Source organism: Miscanthus floridulus, chromosome 1 (assembly GCF_019320115.1).
Source record: "Miscanthus floridulus cultivar M001 chromosome 1, ASM1932011v1, whole genome shotgun sequence".
In the NCBI taxonomy this organism is placed as follows: domain Eukaryota; kingdom Viridiplantae; phylum Streptophyta; class Magnoliopsida; order Poales; family Poaceae; genus Miscanthus; species Miscanthus floridulus.
Window position 1 is genome coordinate 148,039,843 of NC_089580.1, and position 27,162 is coordinate 148,067,004.

Genomic DNA, 27,162 nt, shown 5'->3' on the forward strand with positions numbered 1-27,162 from the left:
CGATCTACGATCGAGGGCCTGAACCAGAATAAATCGACTGTGTCTTGCGTTAACCATCGAGTTCGGCATACGCCGAAGCCCGAACATACTGCCCCGGGTACCCCCGTGGCAGGCTATCGGTGGTAAAACATCGACAGCTGGCGCGCCAGGTAGGGGCCTTCGGCGACTTGCATCCGAGAGCTCGATGGACCTCGACAACATAATCTTCCCGACGGGATCAACTTTCATCTTCGGCTCATGGATCTGCGAGGCAGATAACAACGGCAGACTTCAAAGCCATCTCCTCAAAGATTCAGATCATCTGGAAAAAGTTCCTATTTCAACAACTGCAATGGATCAGCTCACCAGAAGATTCGCGCAACTCATAGTATCCGATTCAAATCAGATTTCACGACCACTCGTATCCGATTCGAATTCAAGCTCCAAGGCGAAGTCTTATCCGAGTGCTTTCTGGAAGCCGAGTTCTCTTTCGGAAAGATTCCAGAGCACAACCCGAAACAACTCGGATTACCCCCAGAGTTATCACAAGAAGTCGAATTCTTTTCCATTTGGGCTCGACAACATGGCGAAATCCTATCAGGGGCAGGTCGAAAGATCTTTCAATCCTAGATTCGGGATACCACTGACAGGAGCTCAGGAGGGTCTCGTGCTAACAATAACATCGCAGGACTGTATCATCCACTGGCCGGGTTCCGTCCCTGAGGATAGCGGAACCCAACTAGTCGGCACATCAGCAACAGCTATTCTACCTTACCAGGAAGGAGACTCGATCTACGACACCGAGGCATCTACTAAAGTTATCAGTAACTCCAACAGAATGAAAACTAATGTCAATAACAGAACTGCTCATACGCGAGAAGTACTCATGGTTCGACGACCGCGGTCACCATTAAATCTCCTGGAAGCACCTGATGTCAGATCATCAGATGAATCAGAATCCAACATATCACCGTTTGCCCAAGGCTACGACGGAGAAACAGACAGTCAGAGACAAGCTAGAGAAAGAAAAAACAAGTTGAAGCAAGGGCGTCAACACCGTGCTAGGCAGCGTAAGGAAGCTTGGATCAGATACGAGTCAGAATTGGCTGAGTACGACAAAAGAAAATCACAACGAGAAGTCGAGGGAAGACGCACGGCGAATACACCCTACGATAAGATTCGAGAGGCATTAGAAGAACTCGGAAAAACTTCACACCCCAGTGAAAAGTATGAACAGCTCCAGGACTTGCTCCGATCAACAATCCCGAAAACACATGAAGAGAGAGCTCGATCAAGACTACCCGCAAGATCAACAACCCACAGACAAGAAGAACAAAATCAAAGGAAATCTGCTTTCGAAAGACTTGGGCCAAGTGGAAGCCATAATGAAGGAAGTAGGAAGGAACATAATCAGGGCCACCGATTTGAACAACCCAGGAAGACTAGAAGTAGGATACCTACCCAAACAATCTCGCAAGATTATTCCCGTCAGAACGACAGCTGGCCAGAAGAAGGTGCCGAATCCGAATTCAAAGAAACCAAGACGCACGACAGGTTCCCCTGTTTCACGAACAGGCTTGCATTAGTACGATTACCTCACAAATTCAAACCGTCTAACCACTCCAAGTATGATGGCAAAACCGAACCAAGGCAATGGCTCAGAATATATTCACAATCAATTGAACTAGCCGGAGGAGATGACGATATTAAAACCCTTTTCTTTCCCATGGCACTGGAAGCCATGCCTCTCCAATGGTTCGACAAACTGAACCCAGGATCTATCAGAAATTGGGAGGATTTGCAAAGAGCTTTTTGCGAGAATTTTGCAGGAATCATTACACATCCAATCACCCATGCAGAATTAAAAGGACTCAAGCAAAAGGGAGGTGAAAGTCTCAGAAACTACTATCGACGATTCGGCGAACTACGAGCTCAAGTGCATGACATAACCGAACGAGAAGTAATTGAAGCTTTCTCTCACGGAATCATGGCTAGGTGGCAATTTCAAGATTTCTGCAAAGAAAATCCGAGAAACAATGAAGAATTCAGACGAACAGTAGAAAAGATGATTACTGCAGAAGAAAAAACACGGGAAAGGTTCCCAGACAGAAACAACCAGGACAACTCGGACAAGCAAAATCATCGGAGTAGCAGACATCAAGAAAGAAAACGTAGACCAGACAATACTGTGGCAATGGCCGACAAATCAAAGAAGTTTCCCAAACCCAGAAGATATGATGACATTGAAAGCATACGTTGCCCATTACACCCTGGCGGGAGGCACACCATCGGAAATTGCTACACTTTCAACGATCGATACAAAAGAAAAGATAGTAAGGAAAACGCCAAAGAGGACAATCAGAAAAAAGAAGAAGACAACCACGAGGACAAAGGATTCCAAAAACCTAGGGGAACGGTAGCAGTGATCTTCTCGGGGGCTCCGGATTGCAGAAGCAAACATCAAGAAAAACTAGCACTACGGACCATTATGACAGCAGAGCCGGCTACACCAAGATACCTCAATTGGTCACAGTATCCTATCCAATTCACCAGAGAAGACCAATGGACTAGCGTGGGAAACGCGGGCCATTATCCATTGGTTTTGGATCCAACTATAGCTGGTATGACCGTCACCAAAGTACTAATCGATGGAGGAGCTGGGCTTAACATCATCTTTTCAGAAACCCTAAGGAAAATGGGACTACAACTCGCCGGGATGATTACACCAACAAGCACGCCTTTTTACGGAATAGTACCCGGCAAAGCAGCCATGCCACTCGGACAAATTACTTTACCTGTTACCTTTGGAACTCCTTCAAACTACCGAACAGAGTTTATCAAATTCGAAGTCGCCGACTTCGACTCATCATATCATGCAATCCTAGGACGACCGGCGCTAGCCAAATTCATGGCAATACCACATTATCCGTACCTACTGCTTAAAATGCCAGGACCCCACGGTATCCTTTCTCTTCGAAGCGATTTAAAGCGTGCTTTTGACTGCGACGTTCAGGCGATCCAAATTGCAGCCAAAGCACAAGCTGACAATGGAAGAAAAGAAATAGCCACAATAGCGGCGGAAACAAGCCAGGAAGAATTAGAAATACCAGCTAAAAAACCCAGTATCATTGCACCACCAAAAGAAGCCGACGTCAAGCAAATCGACTTAGGCACAGGCGACACCTCCAAGACAGCGACTATCAGCGCTCACCTCTCGGCAAAATAGGAACTCGCGCTCACCAACTTTCTTCGGGACAACAAGGATATCTTCGCTTGGAAGCCAGCCGACATGCCAGGGGTCCCAAGAGAGTTGGCTGAGCACAGAATTGATGTTAACAAAAGCTCCAAACCTGTAAAACAACGGCTACGACGATTCTCACCCGACAAGAAGGCAGCAATTAAAAAGGAAATAACAAAACTGATGGCAGCCGGATTCATCAAGGAGATCCTACATCCAGACTGGCTAGCGAACCCGGTCCTTGTTCAGAAGAAAAACACAGACGAGTGGCGCATGTGCGTCGATTACACAGATCTCAACAAACATTGCCCAAAAGATCCGTTCGGGCTACCACGCATTGACCAGATAGTTGACTCGACAGCAGGATCTGCATTATTATCTTTTCTCGATTGCTATTCAGGGTATCACCAGATCGCACTAAAAGAAGAAGACCAGAGCAAGACATCTTTCATCACCCCGTTTGGTGCCTACTGCTACAAGACCATGTCATTTGGACTAAAAAACGCTGGCGCCACGTACCAAAGAGCTATCCAGACTTGCCTTGGGAATCAAATCGGTGAAAATGTGGAGGCATACGTGGACGACGTGGTGGTGAAAACAAAAGACCCAGACACCCTAATTGAAGATTTACAGCAAACGTTCGAAAACTTGAAGAAATGGAGATGGAAATTGAATCCAAACAAATGTGTATTTGGAGTTCCCTCAGGGCAACTACTCGGATTTTTGGTCAGTCAGCGCGGGATTGAAGCCAGCACCAAACAAATTCGAGCCATAACAGAAATGGGCCCACCTAGAAGTGTCAAAGATGTGCAGAAACTAACAGGATGCATGGCGGCCCTCAACCGTTTCATATCAAGACTCGGCGAAAAGGGGTTACCTTTCTTTAAACTACTAAAGAAGACAGACAAGTTCGAGTGGACAACAGAAGCCGACGAAGCTTTCAAAAAACTTAAAGAATACCTCACTTCATCGCCTATCCTGACACCCCCAAAGAAAGACGAAGATATGATGCTATATATTGCGGCAACTCCCACAGTAATCAGCACAGCAATAATCATAGAAAGAGAAGAAGAAGGGCGTGCGTATAAAGTACAACGTCCAGTATACTACATCAGCGAAGTACTGTCAGAATCCAAAATCCGGTACCCACATGTACAAAAACTACTCTACGCTTTACTCATTACCTCTCGGAAACTTCGCCATTATTTCGAAAGCCACAAGATTACTGTAGTGACAGATTTTCCACTCGGAGACATCCTACACAACAAAGACGCCACAGGGCGCATATCCAAGTGGGCAGTTGAAATTGGAGCTCTGGACATCAATTTCACCCCACGAAAAGCAATCAAATCTCAAGCCCTCGCCGATTTCGTGGCCGAATGGACAGAGATCCAACAGCCCTTATCAGATACAATCCTCGACCATTGGAAGATGTACTTTGATGGATCACTCAAACTAGGCGGGGCCGGAGCAGGCGTTCTCCTCATTTCTCCAGAAGGAAAACAACTCAAGTACGTCCTTCAGATATTATGGCAAGCTACAAATAACGAAGCAGAATATGAAGCCCTCATCCACGGGCTACGAGTCGCGATTACCCTCGGAATAAAAAGATTACTCGTATACGGCGACTCAGCAGTGGTCATCAACCAAGTCAACAAAGATTGGGACTGCACCAAAGAAAACATGGGTGCTTATTGTGCCGAGATACGGAAACTTGAAAAACACTTCCAAGGATTAGAAATTTTACACGTTCTACGCGATTCCAACATTGCAGCAGATGTCCTTGCCAAACTTGGATCAGACAGAGCAAAGGTTCCACCTGGCGTATTCATAGAAGAACTATCAGTTCCCTCTATCAAACAACCCAGTGAAACAACACAAGAAATCCAGGCTAAAGGCGTTCAGATCCTGATAATCAACACTTCATGGACCCAAGTTTTCATTGACTATATCAAAGAAAACAAATTACCAGCAAATAAGGCAGAAGCCACCCAAGTTGTTCGCAGAAGCAAGAACTACGTTCTAGTAGGAGATAAACTTTACAGAAGAGCAGCATCATCAGGAGTACTTCTAAAATGTGTCTCATTTGAAGAGGGTAAAGAGATCCTAGACGAAATACATTCAGGTTGCTGTGGAAATCATGCCGCTTCAAGGACACTGGTTGGCAAAGCATTCCGTACCGGATTCTACTGGCCAACCGCTTTGAAAGACGCAGAAGAGCTTGTCAGAAAATGCAAAGGTTGCCAAATGTTTGCAAGACAAGCCCATGTACCAGCTCACAATCTTATCTGCATTCCACCCGCTTGGCCTTTTTCCTGCTGGGGGCTAGACCAAGTAGGACCCCTGAAAAAAGCAAAAGGCGGCTTCGAGTACATCTTTGTGGCAATTGACAAGTTTACCAAGTGGATTGAATACAAACCACTCGCGAAATACAGCGCAACCAAAGCAGTCGAGTTCATCCAAGACATTATGCACCGCTTCGGCATGCCAAATCGAATCATCACAGACCTAGGCTCACCCTTCACAGCTACAGAATTCAAAAGCTGGGCTCAAGACTGTGGTTTCAGTATAGACTACGCGTCCGTTGCACATCCAGAAGCCAACGGACAAGTAGAAAGAGCTAATGGACTCATACTAGCCGGATTAAAACCAAGGTTATACGAAGAACTAGTGGACTATGGGTCCAAATGGATTGAAGAACTACCGAAAGTAGTGTGGGGGCTACGAACTCAAATAAGCAGAGCAACAGGCCACTCACCTTTCTTCCTAGTTTACGGGTCAGAGGCCGTACTACCCGCCGACTTGATCTGGACATCCCCGAAAATAGAACAATATGATGAAGGAGAAGCAGAACACACAAGAAGATTAGAACTCGACAGCTCAGAAGAAGTCAGAATAAACGCTACCCTCCAAACAGCTAGATACCTACAAGGTTTAAGACGGCACTACAACAAGAATACCCAATCTCGATCACTACAAGGTGGAGACTTAGTGCTAAGAAGGATACAAAAGACTGATGGACGACATAAGCTACTCAGTCCTTGGGAAGGCCCGTTCATTGTCACAAAAGTCACTGGACCCGGCACATACAAGTTAATGACCGAAGATGGAAAAGAAGTCAGCAATACATGGCACATCAGCCAGCTAAGAAGATTCCATGCGTAAAAACAACTCAGGAAAAACAGACATGCAAGCCGCAAGGGACCTACGTTCACAACCAACGAAAGACAATACTCTTCAAAAACATATGTATTAGTTTATACTCATGATCAATAAAGATAATATTCATCCACAGCATGCCGTGTCATGACTTCCAACGAGTTGTTTTCACGAAACAAAAAGCAAAATGGCTGAAAACATGCCTGAGCATTCCGGCCGAGAGCAAAATAGCTGAAAAGATGCTTGAGCCCGCCGATGAGGGTAGCTAAAAGCTAACACCCGAAACAAAAAGCAAAATGGCTGAAAACATGCCTGAGCATTCCGGCCGAGAGCAAAATAGCTGAAAAGATGCTTGAGCCCGCCGATGAGGGTAGCTAAAAGCTAACACCCGAAACAAAAAGCAAAATGGCTGAAAACATGCCTGAGCATTCCGGCCGAGAGCAAAATAGCTGAAAAGATGCTTGAGCCCGCCGATGAGGGTAGCTAAAAGCTAACACCCGAAACAAAAAGCAAAATGGCTGAAAACATGCCTGAGCGTCCCGGCCGAGAGCAAAATAGCTGAAAAGATGCTTGAGCCCGCCGATGAGGGTAGCTAAAAGCTAACACCCGAAACAAAAAGCAAAATGGCTGAAAACATGCCTGAGCATTCCGGCCGAGAGCAAAATAGCTGAAAAGATGCTTGAGCCCGCCGATGAGGGTAGCTAAAAGCTAACACCCGAAACAAAAAGCAAAATGACTGAAAACATGCCTGAGCGTCCCGGCCGGGTGCAAAATAGCTGAAAAGATGCTTGAGCCCGCCGATGAGGGTAGCTAAAAGCTAACAACCGAAACAAGTCGGCCGAATTTAACTTCAAAAGACCCTCCAGCACTTCGTTCCGAAAAGCAAGAGGCTCGGGGGCTACGTCCAGATAGGAAAAGAACGAGTGCCACTCAAGAAAGCACTCGGATGCCGAAGTTTATCAAGGCAGCATTCTATACCGAGTCATTTCACATAGCGCAGGCGAAAGGTTGTTAATGCAAAGCACTCGACGGATCACAAGGGAGAAAGAAAAGAAAAGTACTCGACAAGTCGAGAGGCTTCGTCAGAATAACGCGCAGAGTTATTTTACGGAGCAGAGACAGGAACAGGACAAAGTACTCAGCAAGTCAAATAACTTCAACCGCACCCAGGCAAAGAATACATCAACAAAATAAAGAATCTTCATTTAAAAAGGAGTACAATATTACAAGAGAACGCTCAATTGAGTCAGGCATTGTCATCAGAAAAAGAAATATCAATACTTAGACTATCTACAACTCTACTGGCTAGATCTTCGACCTCAGGCTCCATCTTTTCAACGGCGTCGAGATATTCTTGGCTTTCAGCTTCTTCCGCTATCTTGGAGAGGGGCGCCTCTGGAGCAAGGACCCGGACCTGGGCCAGCACATTCTTGGTACAAACTTGGGCACACCTCTTCGCGAACTCTTGGAAACGAGTCGGAATCCGGGGAATGAACTGCGCCCAAGATTGCCCGTCATCCGCCGGAGTCCGAAGGACATCGGCTACTGAACGAAAAGATTTCCACAAAGCATTCCAATTCTCAGTAGCCGTCGCCAGCTTCCCAGACAAGTTTTCAATAGTTTTTTGGGCCTGCACAAGATCTCTGTCAGCTCCGCGCCTAATCAACCTAGCAAGGGCAAGTTCTTCCTCAGCATGAGTTATTACCTCCTCAGCTTTATTGTGACTAGAACGGACAAGAGCTTTCATTTCTTCAATACCCTCCGAGAGCTTCTGCTTCTCAACTCGGAGAGCTAGGCAAGACACCCAAGAACAAGTCAGCAGGAAAACAAGTCAAAATACAAGAAGAAACAGGCAGAACCCACGGCACCTTTGCATTCATTCTTCGCAGACTCCACTGCAGCATCTCTCTGCTTCTCCGTCTCCACTACCCGGGCGCGAAGGGTTTTCTCCTCTTTCTGATGCACTTGACGCTCCGTCTCCAACTCAGCCCGGAGGAGGTCAAGATCGGCTTTCAGAGCGTCCACCTCCGAAGACAGCTTCCTCTCATTCTCAGATGAGAAGAAGAAGCCAGAATGATCGCGAGAGAAAGACTGAGCAAAAAAGAGGCAAAGAGAGACAAGACGTAAGGGTAAAAGAGAAACAAACACGCAAAAAGAAATAGCAATAAAACCTACCTGAAGTTTCTCACCAAAAGAAGACGCAAGGGTCGACAAGCTCCCCCAGGCTGCGGTCAGCTCCGATAACCGATGAGTGGCATCAAACTGTTGCACCACGTCACCAGAAATCGAAGGGCCGCCAGAAGCAAGAGAAGGGGAAAAAGAAGCCGGCTGGGGTGAAGCAGGAGCGACCAGAGCAACCTCCAGGGAAGCCGGAGCTAAACCCCCAGAAGAACCCGGCGCGACGGCCACAGTTACCTCCGGAGCGACCAAATCCGCGACTCCGCCAGGTAGCTCTGAAGCCCCCGCCGTGACTTCATCAACAGAATGTTGCGAGTCTCGAAGCTCAGAACTCGTTGGCATGACGGGAGGCGGAGAAGAAGTCGATGAAGAAATTAGAGAAGACGAAGCACTGAAAAGTGATAAAAGGAAACACCAATAAGAACCAGAGGGAGGAAGATAAAAGCCAAAAAGATGAAGCAAGAATCTACTCACCCGACTACTTTTTTCTTTGCGAAGCCAAGAGAAGGCCTCGCAGGGGGAACCACGACGGCGAAGACGTCCCCGCCGCCCAGCGACGGGAGCGGGACAGCCGACAGCGGAGCCGCGGAAGAAGTCGGGGCTGGAGCGGTGGAAGAAATCCACACCGAAGGAGCAGTACAGCTCGGGGCAGAAGCAACCAAAGAACTCGACCCCGGAGCTTCGGAAGAGGTCGGCGCGAGAGCCTCGGAAGAACTCACGCCTGACCTCCGATTACTTCAAAAAGTTCAAGACTAAAATTAAAAACAAAGAGGAAAAATTCAAGCCGACAAGAATATGAAAAACGACTCACCGCCGCATGATGAGAGGAACTTCATCATCCTCTTCTTCCTCAGCCAGCGAAACCAGAGCACCCGCTGAAAAAGAGATGAAAAGTACTCGGTTCAAGAGAGAAACATGAAAATAAAAGAACAAGGAATACTAAATGTGCTCACCTAAGAGCATGCTAGCAACAACTGGAGTACCTGAGGGAGTACTTGGTTTGCGAGGCTTCTTGGAGACAGGCAAGCCAGATGAGGACCCGTCCATTCGCCCCCTCTTCGGGACACTGCGAGGACCGCGAGGGACTAGACGAGGAACATACTCTTCATATACATCATCAAATCTGAAAGAGACCCCAGGAAGGGCTGTAAAAGTTTGAGACTTACTAATTGCAGAAGTACCGGCTGAACGATCCCCAGCCTCCGCCACAGCAGGGAGAACATCAAGGGGGATCGGATCAACAAAGTTCCGCCCAAGCACCTACGAAAAAAGACAAAACACCAAGACAAGGAAAAACTAAGCAAGAACGGACGCAGAAAGAGTACTTAAAGAACTCAAATAAAAAGAAAAAGGAGAATAGGCAACTCACAGCCGGGGGCGGGTTGTTGGCCGAGTACTCAGGGACGGCAGGAGGAATGACGCTCACTCCTTTCAACATCTTCTGAAGGCGCTCGAGTACCTCCTCACCGGTCAGCTCAAGAGCTGGGACCATGCGCGAAGGATCCTCGGCCCCAGAATACTCAAAGCCGAGATGTTCTCGCTCTTTCAAGGGCTGAACCCGGCGACGAAGGAAACTTGAAACAATACCAAAGCCGGTCAAACCTTGCTGTTTCAGCATGCTAATTCTATCAAGGAGTGGCTGGATCGCTTGAATCTCAGCAGGTGACTCAAGCTTCTTGTCCCATCGGTCATTAACCACGGGACCAGATCCGGAGTGAACGACAAGAGAAGGGATCAAATTGGCGGCGTAAAACCACTCGGCACGCCAATCTTTGACAGAATCGACCAAGTCGTAATCAAAAAACTTGATTTTAAGACCCTGGCGAAACTGAATCCCGCAACCGCCGAGGGCACTGGTTTCCTCACGGCGGGGTTGAGGTTTCAGGCGAAAGAAAAAGCGAAAAAGAGAGAGAGAAGGAGGGATCCCAAGGAAGGCTTCACAAAGATGAACAAAAACGGAAAGATGGAGAACAGCATTGGGGGTTAGATGGTTCAGACTAACCCCGAAATAGCCAAGAAACTGATGAAGGAAGGCGGAAGCAGGAAGACAAAGTCCGGCGCGGACAAAAGAAACGAAAAGGACAATCTCACCAGGACCCGGAGCCGGAACCCGATGCTCGCCCGGAACTCTCCATTCAGCGATGACTTTGCTTTGGATCAAGCCATCACTAACAAGCTCGCGCAGCTGGTCTTCGCCGGTCGTCGGAACAGGCCAAACCTTCTGAGCCGCCCTCATGGCCACGAACTCCAGGTTTTCAATCAAAGACAGGGATGACTCCTCGTCCACGAAGGTCGCCTAAGACTTGCTTGCGGTCTTCTTCTTTCCCATGAACTGGCGGAAGCAAAGAAGGCGCTAAGGAGGACGAAGCTAAAATAATGGCGCTCGGGCAATGACGACAATGACGGCGGCGGGTTTCTGAGAACTAGGGTTTAAAAGCAAGAGCTAGATGACAAGGGAAAGGAAGATAAAAGGGTCTTTAAATAGATTTCTCAACGATACAAACGGCCCATAAGGCCCGTTAAAGCGCAGCGTGGAAACGCAACGGTCCATTTACCGACGCAGCTAAAATGATGGAGGGCACGAATCCACACAACGGTACAAACCAACGGGCAGATTTCAGACTTATCCGCACAACACCACAGCAGGATTATCAGATAACTACAAGAACAACTCGTCGAACCGAGAAGAAAGAAAGGGCTAACTCGATAGCCTCATGAACGACAGGGATCACAACAGAAAGGTCAAAGACAACTAAGAAGACAAGATTCGTTACATTACAAGCGACTTCAAAAATAGAAGATTACAAACCTTACAAGACCCGACGAACTCGGCACCACGAAAAGCAAAGTAGCAAAGAGGAACACGGGCACGACTAAGCTCTGGAACGACTACGTGTCCCAAATTGCTACTCGGAAGGACAAACCGCCATCAGCTACACTGTTTTCTTCAAAGGACGAACGCAGTGCATCCAAGGCGGAAATCGGCAGCACGGCAGGGCAACATGGAGCAGAGAAGGCCGGCGAGCATCTGTCTACCCAAGACCGATGTGATGCTGGATATGGTGTTGATCTGCACCGGACGGTCTCAAGACAGGCGACGAGGATCAACCCAGAACTGCCGGATGAAGGAACAAAGCCCACATCACAAGACTTCCTCCAACTACCACCACGTACATCCTGGCACAATGCTGTCGCGGGATTAGCCTACCTCTAATCCCTATCACAAGACTTCCTCCAGCTACGACAAGACACACAGGAACTACAAAATACGCCCGGGGGCTGCTCTACTTCACAAACTACCATGTTCACAACCAAGAAGTTTTCAACAGAATGGCCAATGGATGCAAGCAAGCACTCCGGGACAGTACTTATAGGCCAAAGGATCGGCGCACATGGACCAAGGGTACCAACGAAATAAACCCAACAAAGGACACAGTGAAAGGACAGGACTCAATAATGGATGACTCAGGCGAGAAGAAACAGTACTCGAAGACGGGCATATTCGGAAGAATATACCAGCACAGTACAACCCGTGAACAAAAGGCATTTACACTCAACCACCACCACACAACTACATCTGACAACAGCAGACTATCAAAAGAATACGCCAACACCTCGCATCCGATTCCTTCCTGAACAAAACAACACGGATATACGCTCAAAAAAAAAAAGAACCCGGATTGAAGAAAAACAACCCAGATAAGTTGAGAACAGAAATCAAGACAAAAAAGAACTTGGATTGATCAGAAAACAACCCGGATGAGGTACATACAAGTTCAGAAAGAACCTAGACGAAGTGCAAACAACCTGGAAGAGGTACATCAAGAGCCAGAGAAGTCTAGAAATGACCTGGATGAATAAAAACAACTCGGAAGAGCATCACGGCTTAGTCAAACACTAAGCTCGGGGGCTCAAGTACTCAAGACTACAACAAAGACAACACATCAAGACCCTTCATCCGACTTCTATTCTAAAGAAAAGTACTCGGAGAAGGCTCGGGGGCTGCGGGATACATAACCCCCAAAAATTTTTTGAAGACAAGAATCTGGACCCTCCAACTTTTGCAAGCAAAAGCAAGAGGCTCGGGGGCTACACTCAGTGAGTGCAATTTTTACGAAAAATTGCACCCACCCAAAAAGAACTCAGAGCAACCAAGAAGACTAAAGGGACCCTCTGGCTTCTTGTCCCAACAAGCAAGAGGTTCGGGGGCTACACTCACTGAGTGCACTTTTATTCAAAAGTGCACATCAGCTGGAGAAAAGACGAAGAAGACCATCTCAAGATTTCACTTCAAGAAAGAACCCGGAACAAGTCTACAAACAACCCGGCCCTTGAAGCTCAATCATGAAATGCTCGGGGGCTTGTCGATGCGGGACCCATAAGGTTCCCCACGGAGAAGAGAAAAGAAGACCTAGTCCAACTAGGATTTCCTACATGTAATCCTATTAGGACTAGTTACACGTAATCCTACTAGGATCTCTACTTTGTAACCGACTAGGACTCCCGCCTCTCCTGAACTATATAAAGGAGGGCAGGGGTCCCTAGATCAGAAAACACACACATAGACAACAATTGTACGACACAACCCTTGACAATCAATCCAACGCAAAGGCTAAGGCCGACTGGACGTAAGGTTATTACTCGATCTACGATCGAGGGCCTGAACCAGAATAAATCGACTGTGTCTTGCGTTAACCATCGAGTTCGGCATACGCCGAAGCCCGAACATACTGCCCCGGGTACCCCCGTGGCAGGCTATCGGTGGTAAAACATCGACAATTACTTAGCTACACAAACTAAGCAATGTGACTAACAAGGTCACACAAACCAAATTAGCCACGCAAGGGAGCTACTTCTATGCTACACAAGCAAGAAGGTAACTAGTAAGCTACACAAGCTAACTAATTACAAGAGCAACAACACAAGCTCAATGTATATGAAAGTAATTGTAAGCTTGTGTAACGAGGATGCAAACCAATAGGAAGAACAAGGTTGACACGATGATTTTTCTCCTGAGGTTCACGTGTTTGCCAACACGCTAGTCCCCGTTGTGTCGACCGCTCACTTGGTGGTTCGGCGGCTAATTGGCATCACCTGCCAAGCCCGCACGTCGGGTGCCTCAAGAACCTACCCCGGAAGTGAGGGTAGCTCAATGACACGCTTTACTAAAGTTGCTCTTCGCGGCTCCCACAGGGCGAGCACAATGCCCCTCACAAAGCACTTCTCCAGAGCACCGCACAATCTTCTTATGGGCTTCGACAGAGACCACCACCAAGCCATCTAGGAGGTGGCAACCTCCAAGAGTAACAAGCACCACCAGCTTGCAACTCGATCACCTAGTGCCACTCGATGCAACCTCACGATGCAATCGCACTAGAATCGCTCACTCACACAATTGGATGATCACTATCAAGTACGTGTGAGATGGAGGGCTCCCAAGCACTACCACACAAGCCACCAAGGCTCAAGTGTGCTCAGCTACCGGCCCAAGGCCAACCATGGCTTCTATTTATAACCCCACGAACAAATAGAGCCGTTACCCCTTTACTGGGCAAAAGTCGGGACGACCGGACGCTCCGGTCTGATCAACCAGATGCTGGACCTCAGCGTCTGGTCACGCGATACTCGCCATGTGCCCCCTCGTTCAAACGCTGTTCATCTGATCTCAATGGTCATTTGACGACCGGACGCACCAGCTTGAACTGACCATACGTAGCAACCCCAGCGTCCGGTCGTTTCCAGTAAGGTACCGGACATGACCGGACGAGTTCGGTCGGTCGCGATCGGACGCAGCACCAGCGTCCGGTCACCTCCAGCAACACTGCTCTACCTACGTCATCACATGTCACCCTGACCGGACGCACACAGCCAGCGTCCGATCACTTCCAACACCAGCATCCGGTCGATGACCGACGCCTGCACGCTGACTGCCACTACTGACCGGACGCTGGAACCCAGCGTTCGGTCACTACGTGACCAGTGTTCGGTCCACTCTGTGAGACCCTATCTTTTTGGAACAGGGCGCCGGTGGCACTATCGGACTGTCCGCACTCTATGGGCAGACACTCCGCTGGTGGAGTTCCGAACCCTTCTCACCTCCGTTCCATCGCTGAGTTGATCCACATCAACTCCAACTTCATCTCCTTTGTAAATGTGTCAACACCACCAAGTGTACACCACCATGTGTATGTGTATTAGCATTTTCATAATCATTTTTCAAAGGATTAGCCACTCAACTTGCCACGCCACTCAATCCTAGCGACGATGCAAAGTTAGATTACTCGAGTGGCACTAGATGACCGATATGCAAACAAGTTTGCCCCTCTTGATAGTATGGCCATCTATCCTAAACCTGGTCATAAACTTCTCTACACACCTATGACCGGTGAAATGAAATGCCCTAGGTTATACCTTTGCCTTGCGCATTCCATTCCATCTCCTCCAATGTCGATGCAACACATGCACCAACACGATCAACAATGATATGATCCACTTCATATCATCACGTGATCATATTGGTTCATCGATCTTGACTTCTCTTGCTTTTCACCGCTGCCTTCGTCCATCGGCGCCTAGTCTTGCTTAAGCTTCACCGCCACGCGGTCCATCGCTCCAAAGCCTCCGACTTGCCCTTCATGCTTGCAACCAGTCCATCAAGCCAAGTCTTGTCTTGATCTTCTCCACCTTGATCACATGACTCAATGTCATGTCTCATATGCAATGAGCTCCTTCATCATCGCATGTGTGAGCTTTGCAACATCTCCAAGCCATTTTCACCTTCATGGCATATGTTGCTCACACATATGTACCTGTGGACTAATCACCTGTGTATCTCACATAAATACAATTAGTCCACCTAGGTTGTCACTCAATTACCAAAACCACACAAGGACCTTTCAATCTCCCCCTTTTTTGGTAATTGATGACAACTCTACAAAGATATGGGAATTAAGCTCTTTTGGATTCATGTTGCTTGCCTAAGCACTTTTACCATGTGTAAATGATTTTGGACAAGTACCACAAACCCGAAATGGTAGTATTAGCTCCCCCTACATATGTGCTAGAGTGTTTGTTTTGAAGCTTGGACATATGCATAGATTGAAATTGTAGGAGAGTAATTACTACAAAATGATGCTGAGGTGTATAGAATAAACCTTTGAAGCGTGTACCAATCGGAGTTGCACCTTTAAGTTCATCCTTAGCACCATGGTTAGCTAGATATCACTTGGAAATAAAAGCACTAGATACCTTATGAGATCAACATTAAAAGCAAGGTACTAGCATTACTTGAAAAGCATGCCAAGTGTCTAGCTATCATCCTATGCATGTTAGTTATCAAATCATCATTCAAGTTTTACAACTAGCATACACCTCACAAGCATGCATATTGAATTTGAAAGCTTATGCAATGCAAGCAAGCACATGAATATGCACATATCAAATGCAATCAATCAAAGTTCATGAGCTTGCTCCCCCTACTTATGTACTTCTCTTGTCTAAGAATTTTGATCCATCTCTTTTCTTTAATGTTGCTCCCTCTTTGTCCATATCCATGTCCAACCTCTACTTCTTTGAGCTTTTATATCTTATCTCTCCCCCTTTATAATCTCAATCTCAAAGCCTTTCATATCTTTGTACAATCTCTCCCCCTTTGTCATCAATTTTCATAAAAGGTGTGCTTCTCATTGATGCAAAGGTATGAATTTGGGGTAGATGGTTGAGGCTTGAATCTTGCATTTTTTATGGACATCACTTGATTGTTGGAATGACACCATTTGTAAATACCACTTGTATCTTGTGTAGGGCTTCTTGGATTTTTGATCTTGAGATTAATTTGTGGGACACCTCCCCCTATGTGATAGCATGGGTCATCCATTTGATACACTTGAGCTCTTGTAGGTGAGGGATGCATTCTTCATTTGATGATCACTTAAAGTTGAGGATCACTTGTGGAATCATTTTCTTTCATGATTGATATTATATGTAGATGTGATATCACTTGAAAGAATCTTCTAGTATGGAACCACTTGTTGGATTTTTCAATAAAAACCATTTCTTGAATATTTGCTATCTTCATGAGTACCACTTATAGGATATCACTTGTGAGTTGATCTAGACATCATTTGTAGATTCTTGATAAAATACTTGAGTCTAGATACCATTTGAAACAAACAAACTAGATATCCATTTGCATTATTGTCTTATGCTTGTACTCTTATCACTATCATGAGCTTCTATGATTGACTTGAACTAAATTGATTTGCCTAAGCTTCCAAGTCCGGTTTGAACCAATGACAAGCTTCTTCACACCTCTTGCAAGGGTTTCTTGCCAATGTTGTACTTATCACTTGTTAGCAATCTAAATTGAGTCAAGTACTTGGGTTCACTAGCTCATGAACAAATTCATGTACTAACCACTAGATCAAGTAATCATTCAAACAATAGTGGTAGGCTATGAATTTAAGCATTTCATTTATTATGCATGATCCTATGAAGCATGTACTATATGCACTAACCATATACTAGTAAGGGATGAAATGATCATGCACATTACAATGATACATTTGCTATGTTGGAGTAGAGGATAGTTACATAGATTCTAATTCATTACTCCAATAGCAATGCGAAGTCCAATTATAAGCTTAGTGAAGACCAATAGATACCATATTGAATTTCATTCTTCACCCATATGAAATGAATACCACTTATGATCAAGTGCACTTTCTTGTTGTGGTTGGCTTGCTTTATCTTTTGATCTTTGCTTGCATGAGAGCGTCAATTTGAGAATACCACTTGAAATATCATGACTAGCTCTCTTTTGGGTGTTGCTTGCTTTTCTTGATCAACCCTTTTGATTGCTTCAACTAAGCATCTCAAATGTTCCTCAGATCACCACTTTCATGTTAGCCTTCCAAGTACCACACTTGGTTCTCCTACACATAGGCGGCAAGCCCCTACACTAGGGAGAAGTGACCTCTCTCCAAGAATCATTCTTGATACTCACTTGAAACGACTTGATTGATTAATCCAAGTGATGGACTTAATTTTATGAGTAACTTTGATTCCTTCTTTAAGTCATTTTCTTTCTACTAAATAATTTTCAATAGTCACTAGAACTTAAACTTCAACTTTATCTTGAGTTTGATCTTGATCTTTCAATTTAAGTACCGAACGTGTGCAAAGTACACTCCACGATCAAATAGCCTTATACTCTTTGATTGTCATGCTTAAAGTTCATCTCAAAACCAAACATAGGTACCTCAAACACTTGTAAGCATGTTTCCAACTTGAGGACCTTTCAATCAAAGTGACTCTAGATCAATCCAATATTTGTCACTTTTCTGGCAGATTCTGTATCCTTCAAACAAATAAGCATATCTCCCAAAGTACAAATCCAAATATCACTAAATTTGGTGGAGATGTGCTTCACAAAGTTATCTAGCAGCTATAAAAATTTGAGCTTCATTTGACTTCTAGATTGCTACCAGATTTCAATTCTTCCACCACTGCTACATGCTGAAAACTGCTGCACTATAGCTGACAAGAACTACTCTAAAACTGAAGCATTTCTTATCCAATTTTCATAAAATTTCTACAACATCTTATACCATAAGTCTAGAGCATGTACACCAATTTTCATGCCAATCCAATAAGTTTTGATTACTTAAACATGGCTAAGATCATAGCTCACTCAGATTTTCAATATAGGACAGATTTCAAGCACTTGAGCTATACTTCATCAAATATGAATCAAACTTGAAACTAACTCGTTTGAATACTTTCACAAGACATAAATCCATTCAATCCACTTACTAAATATCATCTTATAGAAAGCAACATTGCATATTTATCTAATTCAATCAACTCATATGCACCCAAATGAAATGATCAATAAGAGATATACCTTGGTTAGCTCATGATCATCCAACTAGCAAGCTTTAACTCAATTATTTGCAAGTCATCAAATATATCCAATGAATCACCAACGACTTGAATTATAGCACTTGTATGTTGATAGTACTTGGACTTCACTCAATTTTCACTTGGCATTGGGTTTGGATGTGCACTAAGCTTCATAACTTGATTCAACATATGATGAATAATGTGAGATCAATTGAATCAAGTCTCCAATGTCGATGGTACCTATAAACAATCATCCACTTTTTGATGGTACCCAAATAATTTTGGGTCCTCTCAAGTTAGGTGCAACATACTTAGGCAACGCCTTAGTATGAGTAGCAGGATGTTTTGCAATAGCAACCATAGAGGTACTATTACCATCCTTTCTAAGCATAGAATCATCATCAATTGAATTAGGCTTAGAAGTTTTACCTAGGGGACATGAATGTGCCATGTGTCCCCTTTCCCGGCATGAGTAGCACTTTCTCTTTGTTTGAGCCTTTTCTTCCTTGCTCATGTTGTGCTTCTCATTGCCTTGCCTCTCATGGATTGCTTGAGCCTTCTTCTCAAGTTTGGTAGGATACTTAGAGGCAAAGTGTCCCATACTTCCACACTTGAAGCACTTGATGTGAGCATAATATTTCTTCTCATCTTTATTCTTGCTCATCATCTTGGCATCTTGAGTTTGCATTGGATGCCTTGCCTTTCCACCTCTTCTTGTTTTCTTCTTCTTTATTATCAAATCACCACTATCTTCATGGTTGATCTTGAGTTGCTCTTGGGGTGTCTTTTCTTGCTCAACTTTTGGCTTTGGTTGAGGCTTCACTTGTTACTTCACCAATTGCTTGGTTGGGCACATTGAGGTAAGATGACCCCAAGTGCGGCACTTGAAGCACTTCACATGCCTTAGCCTCTCTTCTTCTTTCTTCAACTTGAGCTTTTCTTCATTGGGGCAATCATTTGCAAGATGTCCCACTTTATGGCACTTGAAGCACATGAAATGAGAGAGCTTCTCTTGTTCTTGCTTCCTCATCTCTCTTTCATATCTTCTCTTGCCCCATCTTTTGCCCTTGATCTTGCTCTTGTTGAAGCCAATGCCACTTATATCATTGCGGCTTTCTTGATGATTGACTTTGCTAGTCTTGAAGCCGACGCCACTCTTGTCATCAAAGTTTCTTTGAGTCTTCAACATATGCTCAAAGGTGACTTGAGAGTTGTAGCACCTCTCTAACTTGTTGCTCAAATTTTTTACTTGTTCATTGAGATCATTATTCTCCTTCAAAAGGTTAGTCTCACAAGACATAGAAGTAGAACAAACATCTATATGTGAAGAGCATGACATATTTAATAAATTATCACAAGAGGTGGATACATGCTTCTTGCCTACATCACAAGGGTTAGCAACAATTTGTAATTTATCATTTGATCCATGTGATGAGCTCTCATTATTTTTAAGTTTCTTTGTAAACATGTTAATGAGAGAAGCATGTTGTTCTAATAATTCATCATGAGATGCAAGTAGTGTCTCATGATTCAATTTTAGCTCATCATGTGAAGATTTATAAGCATCAAGTAATTTCTTATGTTCTTCACAAGAGTTCTTTAGAAATGAGTTTTTATTTTCTAATTTCAATGTTTTAGCTTTCTCATTTTCTAAAGACATGGTCATGCTAGTAAGTCTACTAACAAGCTCATCATATGAATCAACATGATCAACCACATTATCATTTGTTACCTTGGTATCACCTTGTGACATGAAGCAATGTGGTGATGTAGTTGGAGAGCTTGTAGTAGCATCTTCATCAAGGCTTGAGCATGAACCATCATTACCATAAAGTGTGCATGGGGTAGCATCATCACTTGCAACACTTGTGGCATTATTATCAACCTTGTCAAGTGAACTTGTAGTTGATCGATCGTCATCATCATCACTTGACCACGAGATGGAGCAATCTTCCACAATCACCAATTTATGGTTATGCTCAACACACTCATGCACCTCTTTCTTGGGTTCATCCTCCTTCTTGAATTTGCCATCATCCCATGTGGAGGAATCATCGAAGGTTTCCTTGATGGACTCCTATATCTCACGAGCAGTTCCCTTGATGTTTACTTGTTTCATCAAATCAAAGCTTAAAGCATCCATTAGAAAACAACAAGCATGTGCATCAAATTCATAGAGAACTCTTTGAGCTTTGGTGAGATTTCTATGGTCCAAGACATGGGTGAGACCACTAGTGACAATCCACCAAAACTTAGGTCCCTTTGCACGAAAATGATCAAGTGCAAAGTTTGTGCCATAAAAAATGTGTCTCACAAACATCTAGCCCACTAGACGCTATCCTCTCAGGTCGGTGAAGACCACAAATGAGAGACCTAGCTCCGATACCACTTGTAAGGTCGAGATGGCAGACTAGAGGGGGGGTGAATAGTCCTTTCTAATTTTAATCACGTCAGCTAACCGAAACAAGTGCGGAATTATAACTATCGATCTAGCCAAGACTATACCCCTCTATCTATGTTCTCTAGCACCTACCAAAGATACTAATTAAGCAACAAAGGTGCCAGGCTAGCTAGGGCTCGCCTAACCAATTCTAGAAGCAAGGTCACACAAACCTATGCCACTAGTACTTTAAGCAACAAGGGAGCTCCTACACATGCTAGTAAGCAAAAGCACAAAGCCACCTAATGCTCACTAACAATGCTCAATAATAAGGCAACCAATGCCAAATTAGAGAGCGCAATTACTTAGCTACACAAACTAAGCAATGTGACTAACAAGGTCACACAAACCAAATTAGCCACGCAAGGGAGCTACTTCTATGCTACACAAGCATGAAGGTAACTAGTAAGCTACACAAGCTAACTAATTACAAGAGCAACAATACAAGCTCAATGTATATGAAAGTAATTGCAAGCTTGTGTAACGGGGATGCAAACCAACGGGAAGAACAAGGTTGACACGATGATTTTTCTCCCAAGGTTCACGTGTTTGCCAACATGCTAGTCCCCGTTGTGTCAACCGCTCACTTGGTGGTTCGGCGGCTAATTGGCATCACCCGCCAAGCCCGCACGTCGGGCGCCGCAAGAACCTACCCTAGAAGTGAGGGTAGCTCAATGACACGCTTTACTAAAGTTGCTCTTCGTGGCTCCCGCGGGGCGAGCACAATGCCCCTCATAAAGCACTTCTCTGGAGCACCGCACAATCTTCTTGCGGGCTTCGATGGAGACCACCACCAAGCCGTCTAGAAGGTGGCAACATCCAAGAGTAACAAGCACCACCGGCTTGCAACTCGATCACCTAGTGTCACTTGATGCAACCTCACGATGCAATCGCACTAGAATCGCTCACTCACACAATTGGATGATCACTATCAAGTACGTGTGAGATGGAGGGCTCCCAAGCACTACCACACAAGCCACCAAGGCTCAAGTGTGCTCAGCTACCGGCCCAAGGCCGACCATGGCTTCTATTTATAACCCCACGAACAAATAGAGCCGTTACCCCTTCACTGGGCAAAAGTCGGGACAACCGGACGCTCCGGTCCAATCGACCGAACGCTGGACCTCAGCGTCCGGTCACGCAATACTCGCCATGTGTCCCCTCGTTCAAACATTGTTCATCCGATCTCAATGGTCATCTGACGACCGGACGCACCAGCTTGAACTGACCATACGCAGCAACCCCAGCGTCCGGTCGTTTCCAGTAAGGTACCGGACATGACCGAACGCGTCCAGTCGGTCACGATCGGATGCAGCACCAGCGTCCAGTCACCTCTAGCAACACTGCTCTGCCTACGTCATCACACGTCACCCTGACCGGACGCACACAGCCAGCGTTCGATCACTTCCAGCGCCAGCGTCCGGTCGATGACCGACGCCTGCATGCTGACTGCCACTACTGACCGAACGCCGGAACCCAGTGTCCGGTCACTACGTGACCAGTGTCCGGTCCACTCTATGAGACCCTATCTTTTCGGAACAGGGCATCGGTGGCACCGTTGGACTGTCTGCACTCTACGGGCGGACACTCCACCGGTGGAGTTCTGAACCCTTCTCACCTCCGTTCCATTGCCGAGTTGATCCACATCAACTCCAACTTCATCTCCTTTGTAAATGTGCCAACACCACCAAGTGTACACCACCATGTGTATGTGTGTTAGCATTTTCACAATCATTTTTCAAAGGATTAGCCACTCAACTTGCCACGCCACTCAATCCTAGCGACGATGCAAAGTTAGATCACTCGAGCGGCACTAGATGACCGATATGCAAACAAGTTTACCCCTTTTGATAGTACGGCCATCTATCCTAAACCCAGTCATAAACTTCTCTACACACCTATGACCGGTGAAATGAAATGCCCTAGGTTATACCTTTGCCTTGCACATTCCATTCCATCTCCTCCAATGTCGATGCAACACATGCACCAACACGATCAACAATGATATGATCCACTTCATATCATCACATGATCATATTGGTTCATTGATCTTGACTTCTCTTGCTTTTCACCGCTGCCTTCGTCCATCGGCGCCTAGTCTTGCTTAAGCTTCACTGCCACGCGGTCCATCACTCCAAAGCCTCCGACTTGCCCTTCACGCTTGCAACCGGTCCATCAAGCCAAGTCTTGTCTTGATCTTCTCCACCTTGATCACATGACTCAATGTCATGTCTCATGTGCAATGAGCTCCTTCATCTTCACATGTGTGAGCTTTGCAACATCTCCAAGCCATTTTCACCTTCATGGCATATGTTGCTCACACATATGTACCTGTGGACTAATCACCTGTGTATCTCACATAAACACAATTAGTCCACCTAGGTTGTCACTCAATTACCAAAACCACACAAGGACCCTTCAACATGGTGAAGCTTCCACAACAAGAAATAATCAAGATGGGAAATCAAATGAAGCACAAGGTCATTCTCATGAAGATGGTGTCAACAATGAGCAAGCTCAACCTCAACTCAACAATGAAGAAAGAAGTGAAGTCAACCCTCCACAAGCTCATGGTTGTGATTCCCCAATCGATCATGGCCATGATGATGACGATAATGGCCCCATCCAAAGATCAACTCAAGTGCCACATACTAGAGTGCATCAATCTATTCAATAGGATCATCCCGTTGATAACATATTGGGGAGCATTCAACGAGGGGTAACTACATGTTCCCGTTTAGCAAGTTTTTGTGAACATTACTCGTTTGTTTCTCCTTTGGAACCTCATAGGGTGGAAGAGGCACTTGATGATCCGTATTGGAAGATAGCCATGCAAGAGAAGTTGAACAACTTCACTCGAAATGAAGTCTGGTCCTTGGTGGAAAGGCCTAAGTAAAATATGATTGGAACCAAGTGGGTCTTCTGCAACAAGCAAGATGAGCATGGCTTGGTAACAAGGAACGAGGCAAGGTTGGTGGCTCAAGGATTCACGCAAATTGAAGGCTTGGATTTTGGGGAGACCTATGCTCCAGTGGCTAGGCTAGAATCAATTCGCATTCTACTTGCCTATGCTGCTCATCATGATTTCAAACTATATCAAATGGACATGAAGAGTGCATTTCTCAATGACCCCCCTATCCGAGTTGGTGTATGTAGAGCAACCACTGGGCTTTGAAGACCCCAAGAATCCCAACCACATCTACAAGCTCGACAAGGCGCTCTATGGGCGCAAACAAGCCCCTAGAGCTTGGTATGATTGTTTGAAGGATTTCCTACTCAAACAAGATTTTGAGATAGGAAAGGCCGATGCTACTTTGTTTACTCGTAAAGTCAATAATGATATCTTTGTTTGTCAAATATATGTCGATGACATAATATTTGGTAGTACTAATGTGGCTTTTGTGAGGAATTTAGTAGGATTATGACAAATAGGTTCGAGATGTCCATGATGGGAGAGTTGAAGTTCTTCCTTGGATTTTGAATCAAGCAACTCAAGGATGGCACGTTCATAAGTCAAACCAAGTAGACCAATGACATGTTGAACAAGTTTAACATGGACAAGGCCAAGCCTATCAAGACACCCATGCCAACCAATGGACATCTTGATCTGATCAAGGAGGCAAGGACGTCGATCACAAGGTATATCGCTCCATGATTGGATCCCTTCTTTACATTTGTGCATCTAGGCCTGATATTATGCTTAGCGTGTGCATGTGTACAAGATTTCAAGCTAATCCAAAAGAATGTCATTTGATGGCCGTTAAGAAAATTTTTTGGTATTTAGTGCACACTCCTAATCTTGGCTTGTAGTATCCTAAAGGCTCCACTTTTGAGTTACTTGGCTATTCCGTTTCAGATTATGCCGGTTGCAAAGTAACCCAAAAGAGTACTACTGGGACTTGCCAATTTATTGGTCGATCCTTGGTGTCTTAGAGCTCTAAGAAGCAAAATTCCATTGCTTTGTCCACCGCCAAAGCCGAGTATGTGGCGGCCGACGCTTGCTGTGCCCAACTACTTTGGATGAAGCAAACCTTAAAGGACTTTAGATGTGAGTTAACCAAGATTCCACTTTTGTGTGACAACGAGAGTGCCATTAAGTTGGCAAACAACCCTGTAAACCACTCTCGAACAAAGCACATAGACATCCAGCATTATTTTTTGAGAGACCACGAAGCCAAAGGAGATATCGCCATTCACCATGTGAGCACCGAAAAACAACTAGCCAATATCTTCACAAAACCCCAAGATGAGTCAAGATTTTGTGCTTTGAGGAGTGAACTAAATATCATTGATTCTCGTAATGTGGTTTGATGACTTGCACACACCTTGTTTGATCTAGTTAGGAGAAAAGAATTAAGAAAATATTGTGTGGCACTTTCAAAATCTATTTTATGATTTTCATGAGTGATTATTGTTTTGTGTTGATTGAATCAAATCTAGTCACTTGTGAAAATGTTAGTGTCCATCATATTTTTGCCCCACAAGGTATAGTGAGTTCAAGTTGAGGTGTTTTTTAGTTTCCCTGCGTCGGAAGTCCCGACGTAGGTCGGAACTTCTGATGACCGGAAGTCCTAGAAGTCACGGCTCGCGTCGGGACTCCTGATTGCCAGAAATTCTGGCCCCGGCGCCGGGAGTTCCGACATAGATCTGGGTTTTTGACCGTGCCGCGTCATTTGACCGCATCATTTATACCGGCTGGGTCCATTTACTGCGGTTATTTTCTTCCTCCCCGCGCTCCCATCGCCTTCAACTCTCCTCGCGCCGCCCTCACGCCTCCTGGCGCCACCCTCACTTCTCGCACCACCACGTCGCCCCCTACCTGCCCACCCGCGGTTCCGACCTACTCTGCTGCTGCTAGGAGTTCTGGCCCCATTCCTTCTAGTTACGCTGCAGGGAGTCTTGCCGGCTCTTCTGATTTCTCCGCCCCTGTTCCACTGCTCGTGCCTTGGTAGTCTTCCTCAGATTGGTGGTGGAGATTTTGTTGGTGGAGGTGCTCGTGCTCGTGGATTTGTTCATGGACTACGATTTTGTCTTTCTCTGTCTCCTCTTTCCTCATTTTAAGGTACTACCGTGGTGCCCTAACCCTAATGTAATGTATCTTGTGATTTGCCTCTATTCTTTCTTCCTCTCTTCTCCTCTATCCTCCTTATATGAATGTGTGTCATGATTTGAAGCCCCTTGAATGGGATGGTCACCATGTGCGCCGGAAGTCCCAGCGGCCATTAGAGGTTCTGCCTGTTGGAACTCCCGACACCAGGTCGGAACTACCGGCTACCGGAAGTCCCGACTATGGCTAGGACTTCTGACCCGATGGTGAATACTCCATTCATGTTTCTTCACTTCTCGATGTTCGTACGCTTCTCGTTGTCTTGTTTCTTAGTTCCACTTCATGTTCTTCATAGTCATGTACGGTGGTAGTCCCTTGCGTCATATGGAGAAGCGATCCAAGAAGAATCAGGTGTCCCTAGGCTGTCTGGCCGCACTAAAGAGGCATATCCCCGTGTTGGTGCTGGAGGTCCCCGTGCTGCTGCTGGTGGTTCTTGTGTCCGTCGCCGTGATGATCAAGGATCATCTGCTGCCGCTCCTCCTCCTGCTCTGGCCTATGTTGGGGATGTTCTGGTTGTTGATGCCAAAGAAGAAGCTCTTGAGCATGCCGACCGCACCATTATTGCTCCACCAGTTCGCACCCCCGACTCACGGTCTAGGCTTCATCACTGAGCTTGTTCCCTTCCTAGGCGTTTCGCTGATCATGCGGGAGCCCACCATGGCTCCTAATCCTGCTGGTGGCTAGACTCCTCCTCTGCTAGTTGACTACCGTCACCGGGTTAGGGACATTAGGTCCATGTGGGGAAGAAACCTTTATGTTGAGGACAAGAAGGATCTACGGCTTGAGTATCGTTTCTGGCACCCATTCCATTATGACTTCTATGATTCCATTCTCTATCTGAAGTTTTTGAAGAAGAGGGAGCCACCGGTCCTTCAGATGAAGTGCATTGATGCATACTCTCTTGGTAAGTTCAAGGAGCCCAAGCTAGAGCAGATGGTTCATGATATATGCTCAATGGGGGCAGTCTTACCTGCTAGAGTTTAGGAAGCATTGGAATAATGAGCTTATTTATCAGTTTTATGCTTCGTATCATCATGAGCGAGACCCTACCGGTGCCATTGACTTCATCCATTGGACCACATAAGGCAAGCATTATAAAGTGGACTTCATCACTTTCTCTTGCCTTCTTGGTTTGAGTCATGCCGACCGCACTGCACC

General features: G+C 45.5%; 1 long non-coding RNA gene across 1 annotated transcript; it reads right to left on the reverse strand.

Moving 5' to 3' along the window:
• Nucleotides 1-9,364: 9,364 nt before the first annotated feature.
• On the reverse strand, nucleotides 9,365-9,833 carry LOC136497437 (uncharacterized). The gene is made up of 3 exons (XR_010769315.1): nucleotides 9,721-9,833; nucleotides 9,538-9,639; nucleotides 9,365-9,429 (listed from the first exon to the last, which is right to left on the reverse strand). It is a non-coding gene; the product is annotated as an uncharacterized lncRNA (long non-coding RNA).
• Nucleotides 9,834-27,162: the final 17,329 nt, after the last annotated feature.